This window comes from Chiloscyllium plagiosum, unplaced genomic scaffold (assembly GCF_037043375.1).
Source record: "Chiloscyllium plagiosum isolate Xiang-an unplaced genomic scaffold, Cpla_swu_hap1 HiC_scaffold_12, whole genome shotgun sequence".
Lineage (NCBI taxonomy): Eukaryota > Metazoa > Chordata > Chondrichthyes > Orectolobiformes > Hemiscylliidae > Chiloscyllium > Chiloscyllium plagiosum.
In genome coordinates this window covers 35,099,699-35,118,152 of record NW_028270150.1, presented here as the reverse complement: position 1 = coordinate 35,118,152, position 18,454 = coordinate 35,099,699, and the positions used below count along the sequence as shown (strand labels likewise).

Genomic DNA, 18,454 nt, shown 5'->3' with positions numbered 1-18,454 from the left:
AAACCATAGGCTGCCCTTTGTTAAACTCCCTGACTGTTGGCAATCAAGCTCCATGACTGACCATGCCTGTCCCCTGGACTGACTTGGCAAGACAGTCCTCGACCCACAGTTCAGACTGATGTCTCAACAGCACCTTGCCTGACCTTCAGTTAATCCCTGGAATGATTGCACTTGACCCGCATTACTCTGTGTGGCTCAATTCCTGGACTTGAAATATAGAAATCAATAACTATGAAGCACCTGACTGATTGTGACCAACCCTTTGGACTGTAGTTGGAGCACCTATTGAGGCTGAATGCTTATACATGAGTATTAAAGACTTTAAAAGCTAAAAACCAAGCTAAAACCCATGAGATATTTGGCTCCATATATAATATAAAAATAATGTTTACTTAGACAAGATACCTGGCTGTGCCTAAGCACAGAATTACCTGGCAGAAGCATGTAAGACCCAGCTATCGCTCAACTCTGACGTAGTTGCTTGAAGCCCTGATATGGTGGCTGAGTTGGTCCGAGAACAGGTATGATGATTTTGTGGGGCTGTAAGTTTGCCCACATGGAATTGAATGAGGAGGTTCATAGCAACGGCCCATCCGGGTATCTTGTGCAGAAGAAATAGCTCTCTATAAAGAGAAGGTAGATGGCTGGCATTGGCATTCTGCAAGTTGCAACAGACACCAATAAGACAAGATGCCAAGTACCTATCCTGTTTAACCACATAACACTGAGTAAATATCTAGTTTCACAATGGTGGAGAGGTGAATTGGAAGTTTAATGTTGATAAGGTGATTTGATGTTTTCATGAGATGCAAATGCATGGAAATAATCTTCTTTCCAACCATCAATGAGATTCTGCGCTCACTGTCCAAGACTCAGTGACCAACTTGGGTGAGGTTTTCTTGACATTGACATTGAGAATGTGATTTTGTTTTAGTATCGGCTCATTAAGTCAACTCGCTCACCATTTTTTACGCCACATGAGGGAGGGGGAAATTCTGCCTGTTGAAGTTTAGATGCAGTGGTAGTTCCAATTGTAATTCTGGAACTGACTTATCTCAACCTCAACTGTGGGTTATTTATTTGAATACATCATATTGAAGGCAAAACATCCAGGTCAGAGTAATGTGTACGATTTTCTGCACAACTTGGGACCCAAATTTCTGCAAGCTCTATATCAGTACAATATGTTACAGCACAAAAGAAAGAAAATGTGTTCTCAATTAAACTTCTGGTAAATTTCCTGATTATCTGGTAAAGTTGAAAGCTAACTGGTTTCCAAGTACTACAAAAGACAAGGTGTTCTGTTTGGGGCTGTTTTAAAGCTGTCTTTAAAAAAGTGCTTGAAATGTCCCATCTGTTGTATCTGTGTTGGCAGTTTCAGAAGTTGGATGGAATTCAGTCACATTGAAGATCATCTATAATTAACATGTAACAAAGGCAATGGTAACTTGATTAACAAGTAACCTTGTTTACTTGTCTCTAAGAAAATGGCTCTTTGTGAATGCCACAAAGAGTTTTGTTCCTTTGACCTGGAACATGTCTCTAGTTTAACACTATTATGTGGTTCTGCTTCCAGCTATGACCTGACTGATGCAGTCTGATCTCTCCAGGACTACATAGAAAACTGCACAGTATTTTTTTTTTATATACACAGACTGTTGACAGGATTAGTAAGCAAATGTTTTATTTTTGATGTTGATATTTGTTAATTTTTATGATCAATACCAGTTTTAAAATGCAATACGTGAGTACTTATAGAATGTATACTTCTAAGTTCATATCATAAAAATTATGGGCCCTCAAAACCTGAAATAACAATGGATAGTATTTGAAAAGGCACAAATCTGATTTGATCCATACACTTGCCATATAATTTAAAGTATGTGCAATGCTTACTTGATGTTTTAGATACTGTGTCCTGTCTGGAATAAAGTAACATATTCTGATTTATGTTTGTCAGCAGGTAGAGGTAAAATGCAAGAGTTTGCTAATCTGACCTACACTGATAATTGTTTCTTTTGATTAATTTCTGAGGTGATATTGATTCCAGATGATAAGGTGGTATTGAATTAGAAGTCATGCTTAGACGTATTTTCTGAGAAGATCTGTAAGATTTAACCTTTTCAATGTGCTGTTGTTTATACTGAAATCTCTGATATAGAGCCAAATAATAATTTGTATGAAGCTAGGACATGAATGTTGCTTTTAGACCTGATATTTCAGTATAGTGATGTACTGCTGCTTGACATATGTTTAGAAAATGAAAACACTGTTCAACCATTTCAGGCAGGCATCCTTAAGAAAGAGAACAGAAATGGAGATGTGAGAAAATTGGCAGAACCATTGGCAGAGGAATGAAGTATACTGCTATTTGCAATGTGCCAGTGTATATAATCTTATGCTGTTTGTTTGGGATAAAATATCTCGTAGCACATAAATGTAGTGTAATATAGATCCATGCTTGTGTGGAAAGTAAACACTGTCATTGGATTGGTTGACCTGAATGTCCTATTTCTGAACTCCCAATATCTTTCTATGCAATACATTATGGAAAACTCACATTTAAAGCTACAGTTATATTGCATTTGGGTGCAATTCAAGTTTCGTCCTTCCATTTGACAATATTTGCACAATCCAGATGTGACTCCATGCAGAGAGATTGCCCCTTCTTCCCACTGGTTCTAGTTTTGTTAGTCTCCTTGATATCACACTCAGTTGACTGTCAACCCAAACTCCAACACAGCACTACATGTGTTCCTAATCGTAGTATCCTAGATGTAACCATCTTCAGGCTGCTTCATTAATGACCTTGCTAGTTTTATTAGGGTAAAACTGGAGACATGGAATCATCAGTGAACAATGCAATGTTCCGTACCATCTCTGACTCCTGACTCCTGACTCCTGAAGCAGTCCAAGTTCAAGTGCAACAAGACCTGGATAATATCCAGGCTTGGGTTGACAGCTGGCAAGCAACATTCATATCACACAAGTTCCAAACAATGACTGTCTCCATCAAGAGAGTAACTAACCACGGTTTCTTAACATTCAATGGAATTACCATCACTAGATCTCTCACTGTCAATATCCTGGGGTATACTTTTGACCAGAAGCTGAACTAGACTAGTTACATAAATACTGTGGTGATAAAAGCAGTTCAGGGACTCGGAATTCTTCAGTGAGTAACTCAATTCCTGACTCTTTAAGCTTGTCCACAATGTACAAGTCAGAAGTCAGGAGTGTGATGGCATACTCACCATTTACCTGGAACTCCAACAACGTTCAAGAAGCTTGACGCCACCCAGGACAAAGCAGTCTGCTTGATTAATACCACATCCACAAATATTCATCCTTTCCATCACCAGTATCAGCAGTGCGTGCTACCTACAAGACATGCTACTGAAATTACAAGACTCTTAAAACAGCATCTTCCAAATCAAAACCACTACCTATAACCACTAAGGAAAACACAGTGGATATTTGAGAATACCACCATCTGCAAGATCCCCTTCAAGACACTCACCATCCTGACGTGGAAATATATTACTTTCCTTCAATGTCACAAGTGGAATATCCTGAGACACCCTTTCTATAAGAATTATGGGTGTACCTTTGGCAAATGCACTGTCGCGGTTCAATATAGCAGCTCACTATCATCTTCTCCAGGTCAGGAAGGCAAATGCAATGATGGAATTAATTTTGAGAGGACTTGAATATAAAAGCAGGAATGTACTTCTGAGGCTCTATTAGGCTCTGGTCATACCACATTTGGAGTATTGTGTGCAGTTTTGGGCCCCATATCTCAGGAAGGATGTACTGGCCCTGGAGTTTGTTCAGCGGAGGTTCACGAGAATGGTCCCAGGAATGAAAAGCTTAACATATGATGAAAATTTGAGGACTCTGGGTTTATACTTGATGGAATTTAGAAGGATGAAGGGGGAATCTAGTTGAAAAATATAGAATACTGAATGGCCTGGACAGCATAGATGTTGGGAAAATACTTCCATTGGTAGGAAAAACTAGGACCCGAGAGCACAGCCTTAGATATCTTTTAGAAAAGGAAAAACCTCTTCAGCCAGAGAGTGTTGAATCTATGGAATTCATTACTACAGAATGCTGTGGAGACCAAGTCATTGAGTATAGTTAAGATGGGAATAAATAGGTTCTTCAGTATCAAAGGGGTCAAAGCTTACGTGGAAAAAGTGGGAGAATGGGGTTGAGAAACTTATCAGTCATGATTGAATGGCAGAACGGACTTGATGGGCTGAATGGCCTAATTTCTGCTCCAATGTGTTATGGTCTTATGGTCAATTAGGTGTAGGCATTAAATGCCAGAGAAATTCACATCCCCTGAATGAATACTTGTTAACATGTGGATTGGATGAGGAAGGTTACACTGCAATTTTATCCAAATTTGTCAATATTGAATGGTTAGGATCACAACACCTTTGGGAAGAACAGTCTACAACACATCTATGGCCCTTTGTGACAGAAGAACTGTGTACGTTTGCTGGAAGTGGGGTGGGAGTTGGGGGTGTGTGAAACAGAAATGCAGCAATCCTGGGGGACTCATTAGTCAGTTTCCAGATCTGTCAATGTCAACGAAAAAGGACATCATTGAAGGAATGCAGGTGATTTTGCAGTGTATCGTGTTAGAACCAATAAGAAAGAGAGGAAAACAGAGGCTCAGATCCCATGGACAAATTTTAATTACCTATGGAGAAAACTAAAGAGCAAGCAATCAAATGTTGTAATCTACAGGTTGTTCTCAGTGCCATGTTGCTAATGGTTATAGGAGCAATGAGATAAAACAGGCAAATGTGTGGCCATAGAAATGGTGCAGAAGGGTGGCCTTGGGATTATTGGGGCAACATTGGGTCAGGAGAGACAAATACAAGATGGATAGGTTACATCTTTAAAGAACTGGGACCAATGTCCTTGCAGAGAGGTGAATTAGTGCTGCACTGGGGGTGTTAAATAGCAAATGGAAGGGAACGAGAAGCAAAAGAAAGGAAATGTAAGTTGCACAGAGGATTGTGAAAAACAAATAGCATGAGAATAAATGGTAATTCAGAAATAGGAGAAATGTACAGTGGACAAATGAATATGTACAGATAATATAGTAAATGATGTTGTTGAGCTGCAAACTCAAGTAACCAAATAGATTATGATAAAGTGGCAATAATGAAGATCTGCTTCACAAGGAAGGAATAATTGGCAATTTATTCCACGTTTCAAGGTTTACAGGGAATATAAAAAGTTAAATGAATGGGCATTTCAAATGTATGAGAAGACATTAGTGGGTAACCTAAAGGGAATACAAAAGTTTTCTTTAAACTTATAAATAGTAAAATAATAGTCAGAAGAGATGGGGTCAATTAGGGACCAAAACAATAGATGATTTTACATACATGGTTGAGACTAAACGAGTTCTTTGCATCTGTCTTTACTAAAAGAAAAGCTGTCAAAGTAACATAAGGGAGGATGTATGACACAAATTAGATTGGACAAAAATAATAAACATGCAGGTCCTTGAAAGTTCAGCAGTATTCAAAGCAGCACTATTCAGCCAATTCTGATAGGATATATCTGAATTAAGTTGCTAGAGGAAGTCAGGATGAAAATTGCAGAGGCTTCAACCACGAGCATCTGAACCTTCTTAGGTATGGCAATGGCAATAATGCCAGAGGGCCTGGAGTTTTGCAAATTTTATAACCTTTTTTGAAAGGTGGAGAATAATTAAGCTGACAACTATAATCCAGTCAGCCTAACATCAGTGGTGGAGAAATGTTTAGAGACATTAATCTGGAACAAAATTAATTAGCACTTGGAAAATTATGATTTAATGAACAGAACAGTCTTGCGAAAGGAAGATCATTTTTGATAAACCTTTGGTGTGTTGGGGAGAGAATAAATTATAATAGAGTGCTTCATTGTGAAATGGAGTTTCAAAAGGCATTTAGATTTGTTAGCAACATTGAAATACGTGTATTAAAAGGGTAATGACTTTGTAAATATAAAATTGTCTAAGAAAGCAGAAAGTATTTGTGAATGGTTACTTTTCCATCTATATTTCCTGATGTTTGGACCAATGCTCGTTTGCATATAATGTTGTCAATCTAATTGCGTAGCTGTTTCAAAGCACAATAACAGATGCAATGAGCCAAACAGCTTCCTCATGGGCTATGTCTGTCTATGCACTCTATTCTCTCCCCATGGTATTATCTAAAATTTTATTAGTGTAATCCAATCTTCTGGTCTCAACCACACTTCCTGTCACCCATTTCAGCTATTGAACATGCTGTATAATTAAATATTTTACAATGTCAGTACAAAACTTAACAGTCCCAAACTTAAGCACTCTAATCTTTATTTTTTTGACATATTAGGAAGTATTGTATACAGTTACTTTTCCAGTTTAATGCAGCATCTTGCATAGCCTTGGAATGCATTCCTAAACTGTCTACTTGAGAAACTTAACTATATACTTTAATGCTAGGGACTAACCTGATGTTTACCGTTGAATGGCTTTGAGAACTTCATGATGTCACCTACTTGTGTGGTGTGATTTGGGTAATTTACACAACCATCATGGCAGAAAAGCTGCTAGTTGTTCATATGAAAAATATTACTTGTCTAGAACCTCAGATCGTTCCAGCAGATGTATAAATAGAGTGCACCTCCCTTACCATAACTATCTGCTTCCTTTTGCAAATGAAGATTAGTTGAACCACTCCCATTGCCTCTTTGATTAGATTAGATTACTTACAGTGTGGAAACAGGTCCTTCGGCCCAACAAGTCCACGCCGACCCGCCGAAGCGCAACCCACCCATACCCCTACATTTACCCCTTTAACCTAACACTACGGGCAATTTAGCATGGCCAATTCACCTGCCCCGCACATCTTTGCACTGTGGGAGGAAACCGGAGCACCCGGAGGAAACCCACGCAGACACGGGGAGACTGTGCAAACTCCACACAGTCAGTCGCCTCAGTCGGGAATTGTACCCGGGTCTCTGGCGCTGTGAGGGAGCAGTGCTAACCACTGTGCCACCGTGCCGCCCTTTGCTTTTGCTTTCTTGATAAACAAGCTTTGTTTCTAAAAAGAAATTGGGACTTTTCACAGCTAAACTAAGGCTATTGCAGAGATAACTGTTTAGTGGTAAAATTAGAGTTTCCAGTTATGATTTCAGCAAACACAGACTGCCTTGACTGTCTCTGAAAAGGAGGACCAGTGAGATTTTCAATTTATATTTTCGACTTGGGCAGTTGTAACTAATGTTCTGTGCACCAATGCTTTCTGGCTCTGCTAATCACTAATGGGTGGTGGTGCAACTAAAACTTTGCCATTATCACTCAGACCTGCAATCATTTTTCTTTTCTGCTCATTGCCTAATATGTTTTGTTCAATTTGCTCTTTCTCATGGTTGTGGCCTGTCTCGATGGATTGTGTTTTGCAATCTTTGCTTTCAATTAAGGAACAATAGTTGTAGCATTTCAGAATGATTGTTGTATGTAAAGTATTGTGATTGAGACAATTCCAAAATACGTGATAACATAGACATAATACCATGAACAGATTTTTTAAAGCTTCGTTACTACCTATCTATATCTGTCTGTCTATATCTATCTATCTCTCTTTCTATCTATCTATCTATCTATCTATCTATCTATCTATCTATCTATCTATCTATCTATCTATCTATCTATCTATCTATCTATCTTCCTACCTATCTCAGTCTATCTATATCTATCTCATTAAAAAAAAGCACTCCATCAAAAATGGTTGATATAACCACATGACTGAATTTAGCAGTGATTGTCAGAAGTAAACACAAGCCACAAAGTCAATGCTTGATGTACCTCATGATGGGACAACAATTACAACGATTGTCTTGTAAATTAGAGCAAGAGAAATATTGTACTTCGTAGAATTGGAAGTTTACTCCAATCCTGTAAGATGTAAATAACTTTCCAGTAAAGATCTGGGATGGGTAATAGACAATTGCCAATTTTGAAATAGCAGACATTGGAGGAGTCAACACTTCAGACCTGGTAATGTGTGAAAAACAGGATTAATTAATGAACTCATTAGTGAAGGTGTCCCAATACAGCAATGATCATAATATGACTGAATTTCAAATTCAGTGTGAGGAAGAAAATAATGGATCTAAAGCTATTGTTTACACTTTAATAAAGGAAAATTATGAGGATAATGCTGACTGAAGTCAACTGCAAAATTAGATCAAGGAATAGGCAGTAAAGATGCAGTAGCAGGCATTTAAGGGGATATTTGAGAATACTCAGCGAAGATACATTGCAGTGAGAAAGAAAGATTCCACAGGAAGGATATACTATCCATGCCTGAACAAGAAAGTTAAAGACACTGTCAAATTAAAAGTGAAAGCATATAGTGCGGCAAAGATTAGTGTCAGATCAGTAGATTGAAAAGAACATGAGAAACAGCAAAGTTTGGCTAAAAGAATAATAATGAAGGCTAATTAGAATGTGAGAACAAATTAGCTGGAAATATAAAAGCAAATATAGTTTATACATTTATTTGAAAGAGAAAAGGTTAAGTAAAGTGAGTGAGTCTGGGGAAACAATGCTCGAAAGTAAGGAAATGGAAAGTGAATTGAACATATTTTGTGTCTGTCCTTACTGTAAAGATACAGATAGCAAATCAGAAATAATAGTAAATCAACGGATGAAAAAGAGGGAGACTTGGAACAATTGCAATCAATTCAAAGAAAGAGTATTTAGGAAATTATTGGAAATCAAATTTGTGCAGGTCCTCATGCAGTTCATCTTAGGGTCTTAAAAGAAGTGGCTACTTTTCATTCTCCAAAGTTCCCATGATTCTGGAAAGGTACCATTAGATGGAAAGGAGTGACTATATCTCCTCTATTCAAGAAAGGAGCAATTCAGAATCCAGGAAACTACAGGCCATTTAGCTGAATATCTGTCATAGGGAAAATGCTGGAATCTATTGTTCAGGACATTATAACAAGACACTTAGAGAATCTCAAGACAATCATGCAGAGTCAACATAGTTTTGTGAATGGGAAATCATGTTTGATCAATTCATTAGAGTATTTTGAGGAAATAAGAATGAACTTGGATAAAGGAGAACCTCCAGATGTGATGGATTCAGATTTCCTGAAGGCGTTTGATGAGGTGTCGTGTCATAGATTACTACAAAAGAAGAGCTCATAGTATAAGAAGTATGATATTAGCATACATACAGAGTTCATCAAATGATAGAAAGCAGAGTGTAGATATAAATTAATCATTTTTGGATCAGCAAAATTCAATGAATGATGTGCAACAGGGACCATTGCTCGAGCCTCATCTACTTACAATTCTTATCAATGACTTGGATGAAGGGGCCAGTTGTTTGCTTGCTAATGTTTTAGTGATACAAAGGTAGTCGTGAAGAGGATGTAAGAATACTGACAATGAAAATGGATAGGTTAAGTGAGTGAAAAAATATTGGCAGATGGAGTTCAATGTGGATAGGTACAAGCTTGTCCAACTTTAGCAGGATAAATAAAAAAAAAAGCATATTACAGGCAGTACTTATTTAATATTGTTCCAATTAACACAGTTTACATGGTTTTACTTTACAACCCATAATTTCAACAAACTGTGCCAGATTAACAATAATGTGGTTCATACCTGACTCTCAGCACCTATTCGGGGTTTCCAATCTGAGTGATAGTTCCATCTTTCATGGGTCCTAAAGCACTCTAACCATGACAAGCATAGAAACTGTAGTTAAGACAAGCAGGAAACCATTTATACTTAGTCTTAAATTGCATATGCACTCTAGGTTCAAGCGTGGTAAGCAAAACATGGATATCCAAAGATCTTCATGTCTCACTGGTTTGACTTTGCATACAATTCGATGTAATGCTTATACAATTAAGGTGAGTATCAAAAGTGCAACTCAATGCAACTCAAATGGTTCATGCACAACCTGAGATAGTGGACGATTTGGAAAGACTGATCTGATCCTGGATTGAACATCAAAATCAAAGACATGTATTGCGTGTTTTGAATATGCTGTTGGAGAATGTTAGATGTCTATGTGAGGAGTTTGAAACAAAATCAAATTATCCTGATGTGAAACTTTTCTGTACCATCAGTCTGATGATCCTTAACCTTTAGCTTCCAGAACTGCAGATGGGTCTGATGAAGATCCACATCCTTCAGAGAAGCAGACTTGCAGCTGAGGTACAAACATTAAAGATGTCCTTTTTGCATATCTCCATGTCTATTTTGCCATTTTATTGTTAACCTTGTGTTTGTATTTTGTATTTGTTTGATGTTTTGGGAATGTAACCCAAACATTTACATGAGTTGCTATTGGAATATGTGTTTCAAATAAAGCGGTTTTGCATGTTGTGATGATTTTCAGGAGCATAACTACTGGTTTGATTGAGCACATTTGCTGTATTTAAATGGAGAGAGATTAAAGATCTCTGGGGGTTATAATTACAAAATGTTGGCACAGGTTTGCAGGTACTTCAAGTGATTAGGAAAACAAATAATGGTGTCATTTATGCAAAATGAATGAAATGTTACTGTGCCTTGCTACAGTTGTATGGAAAAATAAAACCTAGAATGTTATATTTAGTTTTGGTCTCCATATTGAAAAGTTATACTATTGTATTAGTAGCAGTTCATAGCAGGTTCATTCAGCCAATTCCTGCGATTAGGGTTTTATCTTCTGAGGAAGCATTGCACAGTTTGGGATCTGTATCCATTGGAACCTCTATCCATTGGAGTTTAGAAGAATGAGAGGTGATCTTAGTGAAACATCTAAGATTCCAAGGGGACTTGACAGGGTAGATACTTCTATTTGTATGAGAGATGTAAGGCTATGGGACATAGCATAAGAGATAAGGGTGGTTCCATTTAAGTCTGGGATGAGGATAAGATAGCTGTGAATGCAGACTTGTTGGGGAATGGAAAGTGGAGTTTTGGCTACAATTAGAACAACCACGATATTATCAACTGCTGTAGCAGGTTTGAAGGGCTGAGTGCCCAACTCCTGATCTTAGTATGTACGTATGTTTGATGGAACATGTGCTTTCTGCCTTAGCTCCTGCCCACACAACTCCTAGCCAAGAATTAAAATCACATTTTGTATTTATGAAATTATTTTAAAAGTTTGGAATTGTTAATAAATTATATATCATTAGCTGCATTGATATTTTCATTGTATTAAAGTCACATTGCTAATTCTGAAATGCGAGAAACCAAATCTGGAACTAGAATTACAGCACGTTATTATAGAGGGATAGTGACATTAGGCTGAATCTAAAAGTTTTTCTGGCTGAGGTTTTACAGAGTTTTTAGAGGGATTCTCTCCATGAGGCTTTGTGGGTTTCCTTACCACATTTTGCTAAACTTGCCTCATTAACTGCCTACCCTTCCCTAATATGCTGTTGTCATCTGATTTTGGACCCATTCTGCCATACCAACTTACTGCCGCTGGGACATCTCAGAATGGACCGGTATCCCTTGGCTCCAGCACTATCTTTAAAAGACACCTGAACAAGCACTGTTAGTCCAGAGCTGTCCTGTACAGTTCCTGACGTTTGCCCTAGACATGGCAGGTAAGGGAAAATTGGTGCTCTGCTTTGCGAGCAGTATCTTGGAGGGTCTGGTGGATAGGGTGGGTGCAAAGGAGGTTTTTCCTCTCTCTTCAGGACTGCCAGAGGGGGCCTAGACCATGCCAGCATATTTCTAGGTTGCCCCCCAGGATAAAATAGACTCAACCATCTTGTGGAATGTCCAGCATTGTAAGAAGATGGTCAATGATCTTATCCACTTTGCTGGCATAAGTGCCACTACCTCCTTTCTGCTACCTCACACAACCAGTGAGCTGGTCACCTGGTACCCGCTCTGACCTCAGTGTCAAGAATTGTCAGCATCTTATTTGCTCGTGGTGGATGGTCTGTTAAAAAGCTGTGTATTAATGGGCTAGATCTGCAGTTAATAACATTAATTAAAAAAAACCCTGTCGATAGGCAAGTCGCTGGTGCCGAGTGAAAATCTTTCTGCAACACCTGGAGCTTAGATAAAGATGCAGAGTACTGTTCCCAACATCCAAATAAGGAGAAAGTGAGGACTGCAGATGCTGGAGATCAGAGCTGAAAAATGTGTTCCTGAAGAAGGGCTTATGCCCGAAACGTCGATTCTCCTGCTCCTTGGATGCTGCCTGACCTGCTGCGCTTTTCCAACAACATATTTTTCAGCCAACATCCAAATAAGTTAAGTTGGACTTTTCATGTGCAATTCCACCGCATTCCTTGTTCAGGCCCTTATAAGATTGCATTCACTAAATATTACATAGGCTGTACATATTTTTGATGTTTATAATATTGCTTTAAGAGCACAAGAACATGGATATTTTGCTTCCTTTAACTTTTAGTATTATCAACACAAGTAGCGAGATATTTCAGCAACTAGCCACATTCTAGAATGTTTAACTTTCTTGGCTCAATGTGACCATTAAATATTTTCTGTAGGGATAAGTGACCTGGCTTGGGATCAAGCTTTATGGTTTGTTTGACTTGATTGTTCTTCAGTCCTTTGCTCAAATAGGCATTCTTCATATAACAACCTTAGCAATTTATGTTTCCTAGTCTACTCAGCTGTGAAGAACATCACAGCCAAGCCTGATTCTGTTCCCATCAAGTGTTTCAAGCATACTTTCCAGCCAAAGTGACTGGCTAGACAGCAAGAAATTACTGGGACTGTAGCATTGAGGTCATTTTACTGGATTAGTAATTAAGAGGCCTACAAAATTGCTCTTGAGACATGAGTTCAAATCCCATCGTGACAGTTGGGAGAATTTAAATTCAACTCATTAATAAATCTGAAAGCAAATCTTAGTTTAATTAACAATGACCATAAATGAACTGAATTGTTGCTAATATAAATCCATTGGATCGATGATGTCCTTTTGTGAGGAAATCCACTGCCTTGACCAGGTCTGGTCTGTTATGATTCCAAACCAATAGCAGTGTGACTCCGAATTTTGCTCTGAAGTGGTCTAATAAGTTTTAGGTGGTTCACTGCCACATGCCCAGGGATGGTTAGAAAGAGGCTGAAGTGCTGCACTCATCTTCCAAGAACAAATAAAATGAGCAGTGACTACTTTTTAGTCAAAAAGCATGCAGAAAAGCAATCAGGTTCCTATTTCTAAGAATCTAGATGTGAGAACAGCTGTTAATACTTGCACCAAAGGGTAACTTTACCTTGTGGTCGTTTTTCCTTTCATTTTATAGTACATGAATTCTTCAATTGCAATTTTAAACTCCATCCTAACGTGCATCAGAATTTTTTAACATTTCAGCTATGAATGTGAACCTCTATCCTCACTTTCTCACACAGAGCAATAAAACAGCAAATTCCTTGAATTCCAAAAAACCGTTTGCTGTTGCGACCAGGCACAGCAATGATTTTGAGCCAGAGCGATTGATGTGGCCAATGAAGCAGTTTTGTGATTGATGGCTTATTCTGACCATCAAGAGCCACTGAGGAAATTACTGCTTCTTTCTAAATGGTGATGCAGTTTGCCTTGAGGGATTTGTGTGCGTGCGCGTGCACACGCAGGCTTTTGCATGTAGAGTTCTTTTAAACTGAAGCCAGCTGCTGTAAAAACTAAGCTGTTTATAGGCTATGACCTGCTTTCAGTGGAAAAAAATCCCTTGATTCTTATAACTGACGGCAGACAGGATGTTGTCTTTACTTGTAGTTGAGCACAAACTGGAAATCAAACCAATAAAAGGAGAACAATAAACTCATTGTCTCTGGGGGCTATTGGCTGATAGGGTATATGTTGGCTATTAACCTCTGGTACTAATGTGAAGGAGAGATATTGAGACAGCTAAATTGGATATTCCCCAAAAAAGGGACATGGGGTTTCTGATGTGCAATTAAAGAAAGTCTGTGTTTGTATAGGATCTTTCATGAACACACGGCTTTCCAAAGTGCTTTGTATTATGTGAAAAGCTTTTGATGTGTGATCATTCGTTGCCTTGAGTTTACATGATCAAGAGTAATGAGTGTCTGCCATGGATCTTCATGAGTCCATAAGATTTAGTAGCAGAATTAGGCCATTCAGCCCATTGAGTCTGCTGCACCATTCAATTATGGCTGATACGTTTCTCCTGCCTTCTCCCCCTAACCTTTTGATCCCTTTACTGGGCGGCACGGTGGCACAGTGGTTAGCGCTGCTGCCTCACAGCGCCAGAGACCTGGGTTCAATTCCTGCCTCAGGCAACTGTCTGTGTGGAATTTGCACATTCTCCCCGTGTCTGCGTGGGTTTTCTCCAGGTGCTCTGGTTTCCTCCCACAGTCCAAAAATGTGCTGGTTAGGTGAATTGGCCATGCTAAATTGCCCATAGTGTTAGGTGAAGGGGTAAATGTAGAGGAATGGGTCTGAGTGGGTTGCTCTTCGGAGGGTTGGTGTGGACTTGTTGGGCTGAAGGGCCTGTTTCCACACTGTAAGTAACCTAATCTAATCAAGGACCTATCTATCTCTGTCTTAAATACATCTCAATGACTTGGCCTCCATGGACTTATGCAGCAATTTGTTTCACAAATTCACCAGTCTCTAGCTGAAGAAATGCTTCCTCTTCACAGTTCTAAATGGTTGTCCCTTCACTCTGAGGTTGAGCTTTTGGGTCCTAGTCTTGCCTACTAAAGGAAACATCTTCTCCATGTGCACTCTATCTTGGCCTCTGCAGTAAGTTTCAGTGAGATCCCCTCTGATCCTTAAACACTCAGAGTCCTCAACTACTCCTCATATGACAATCCCTTCATCACCATAAACCTGCTCTGGACACCCTCCAAGGCCAACACATCCTTCCTTAGTATGAGGCCCAAAACTGCTCATGGTATTCCAAATGCAGTCTCATTAAACTCAGCAGTACATATCTGCTTTTGTATTCTAACCCTCTTAAAATGAATGCTAACATTGCATTTGCCTTGCTAACTGCATGCAACATTGTTAACTAACAGGTCAGTTCTCGACCAAAGATCTTTGGAAACACAGGGCTCAACATCCTGTAAGATATTGGGAGTGGAGTGGAAGATTCTAATTCCTTTTCTTTCCTTTACTTTTGCCGCCATGTGTTAGGTTGAGAAAACAGGATTTGGAAGAGAAGTTGTTTTTTTGGTCATTGGTGTGTAGTGCCTAGCCTATTGAAATTAATTTTGCAAGAGATTTGCTTGTGGAGCTGGCTTTGAAACAACAATAGCATTTGTTTGATGGCCCTTCTATTGAATCTGGCAGATGGGAATGGGGTGAAGACATGCTGATCGAATTTCTCCAGCGCTGTAATAAATCATTGATATCCAGGGATGCTTTGGCGAAGTGAGAGGAAGGGTGGGGGTGGATAACTCACTGCCCGATTCATAGGCCCCCCACCCCCGCCCATCCAGGCAGAAGGATCAAAAGCGAATATGCCTAGCAGAAACTCACCCGTAAAGCCCTAACATACTGGGGGACTGCTAAAGTGGTTGAGAGTGGGCCCTCCATCAATCAGTGTCTTGGGCCAGGAGACAGAGGATTGCTTTGAGGAGTGTCAGTTCGAGTCAGGGAACAGATAGGTTCAGTGGGGAGAGAAATGCCAGGCTAGAGTTTGGGCCAGAGTGAAGGATATCAGCTAGGGGGTTGTCAGGCTAGGTTGAGTGTCAAGCTGGTTGAGTTTCAGGGTAAGAATCAGGGATTATGGAGTGATCAGGCCAGGGTGAAGAGATGGCTTAAAAGAGCTTTGGGCTGGAAGTGGAGATGGCATCAGATTTGGGGGGCATCAGCTGCCAGGAGGCAGGTGTTGGGTATGGCACGGTTAGGTTGAAGGATGATTTGGAGTTGGATAAGAGTGGGAGATGGGTTGTATCAGGGATCCTGGCATGCGAGGGTTCATGGGAGGTGTGGTTAAGAGGTCACTGATGAGTTGGATGTTAGTTCAATATTACTGAAGGGCTGGTGCAGCATTTTTTTTATCATCCTGCATGATTATTAAGCTTAAATAAGTTGGAACTCTCCCTCAAATTCTCCACCTTAATTGACTCTTTTGGTGAGATTCAGATGCTGATGAATTCTCATTGGAAAATTCAATTTCCTGAGTGATCACCATGAGTCAACTTTGTCAGCGATTTCACTTGACCCTGACATAGAACACGAGTCCACAGTGCTCTATCGACTCTCTGACCAGTGAAAATCATAATGTCTTACCTCTTTAAACCCACCTAAAATGCTTAAAGCTAACATATATGCCTTAAAATGCAAGTGTATTGTGGCTGGTGAAGGTGCTGACTGTCATTTAAGAAGTGAAACTGAGATTGGAAATAATGAAGAATTGCACAATTGAGGATAGAACAAGCTTCAAGGTTCTCAGCTGTTGTTGGAGGTGTTGGTGGAGGGGATGAAAAAGAGAGATGTCTTCTATCTGCATGGATCCAGAAAGGCCTTCCAAATGTAGTTAAAATGCAATGGAAGCAGATAACTGGAGCTTGGGTCAGGGATATCACAGATTTGCTGCATGACATCTTTCTGGAGAAGGGACATCACCCAGATGTTGTGGTCCACATATAGGCAGGGAGAGGGATGAGATTCTGAAGGCAAAATTCAGGGAGTTAGGAAGGAAATTAGAAAGCAGAATTTCAAAAGCAGAAACTTCAGGATTACTCCTGGTGCTACTTGCAAGTGAGCTGGTGCTCGTGGGTGGAACAGCAGACATTGATTGGAGTTACTTATAGGCCACTAAATAGTAGTGGAAGTATGGGGCATGGTATAAATCACAAGGTGAGAGATGCTTAAAGCAAGTGCAACATTGTTAATCATTATGGTTTTAATTTGCATGTGGACTGAGCAAACCAGTCAAGCACTAAAACTGTGGAGCACAAGTTTCAGGATGGTTTCTAGAGCAGTAGGTTGAAGACATAAGAGGATAAGCTATTTTGTATGTAGCATTTTCTAATGAAAAAGGGATAATTAACAATTGTATTGCAAAAGAACCATTAGAGAGGAGTGACCACAATATGATCAAATTTTACATTATGTTTGAAAGTGAAGTAGTTCAATTTGAAGCGAGGGTATTAGAAATGAATAAAGGAAATTATGAACACATGACACACAAGTTGGCTGAGCTGAGTTGGGAAAATACATTAAAGGGCATGACTGCACAGAGACAATGGGTAGTTTTCAAAGGGCTATTTTAAATTATTGATGACCTAGACATATTATCATTAGGCTATTAATCTAGAAAGGAAGTGGGTCCTGCAGATGCTGGAGATTAGAGTCAAGATTAGAGTGGTGCTAGAAAAGCACAGCAGGTCAGGCAGCATCCAAGGAGCAGGAAAATCGACGTTTTGGGCTAGGGCTTTTGCCTGAAACGTCGATTTTCCTGCTCCTCCGATGCTACTTGACCTGCTGTGCTTTTCCAGCACCACTCTAATCTTGACTATTAAGAAACTCAGCAAATGTTCTAGGGACCCGATTCGAATCTCACCTCACCAGATTGTGGAATTTGAATTCAATAAAAATCATGTAGAATTAAGAATCTACTGATGACCATAAAATTGTTGTCAATTGTCGGAAGAAGTCATCTGCCTCACTAATGCCCTTCAGGAAAAGAAATTTGCCACTCTCATCTGCTGTAGCCTATATGTGACTCCAGACACACAGCAATGTAGCGGACTCTCAACTACTCTCTGAAATGGCCTAGCAAGCCACTTAGTTGTATCAAATCACTAAGAAGTCTCAATAAAGAAATAAAATCAGCATCAACCTAGGCACCAACAAACACAATGGCAGAAACATCTCTGTTAACCCTGTCTTCCTTACTAACATCTGGGGGGTAGTGCCAAAATTGTGACAGCTTTTTCACAGACTAGTCAAGCAACAGTTGACACAGTTATACTCTTAGAATCATACCTTACAGACAATGTCCCAGACACCATCGTCACCATCCTTCCTATAATATGGCGACCAAAACTGCACACAATACTCCAGATGCGGCCGCACCAGAGTCTTATACAGAACATGTCCTGTCTCACTGGTAGGCAAAATCCCACAGATGTGGTGGTACAGTGGCATACAGTCTAGATGGTGTCACCCTGGGAGTCCTCGACATTGACTCCAGACCCCATGAAGTCTCAGGGTTTCAGGATAAACATGGGCAAGGAAAGCTCCTACTGATTACCACACACCATCTTCCCTCAGCTGATGATCAGTACTTCTTCATCTTGAACAACACCTGGAGGAAACACTGATCGTGGCAAGGGTGCAAAATGTATTCTGGCTGGGGAATTTCACAACAGTGGCTTGGCAACAGCACTACTGATTGAACTGGTCAGTCCTAAAGACATAGCTGCTAGACTGGGTCTGTGGCAGGTGGTGAGGGAACCAACAAGAGGAAAAAACATACTTGA

At 39.7% G+C, this 18,454-nt stretch overlaps 1 protein-coding gene across 5 annotated transcripts in view; it reads left to right on the top strand.

The window, feature by feature from the left end:
* The window catches only part of tmem45a (transmembrane protein 45a), a 99,637-nt gene that overhangs the window by 19,199 nt on the left and 61,984 nt on the right, over nucleotides 1-18,454 (top strand). The gene's annotated exons all lie outside the window — the stretch shown is intronic.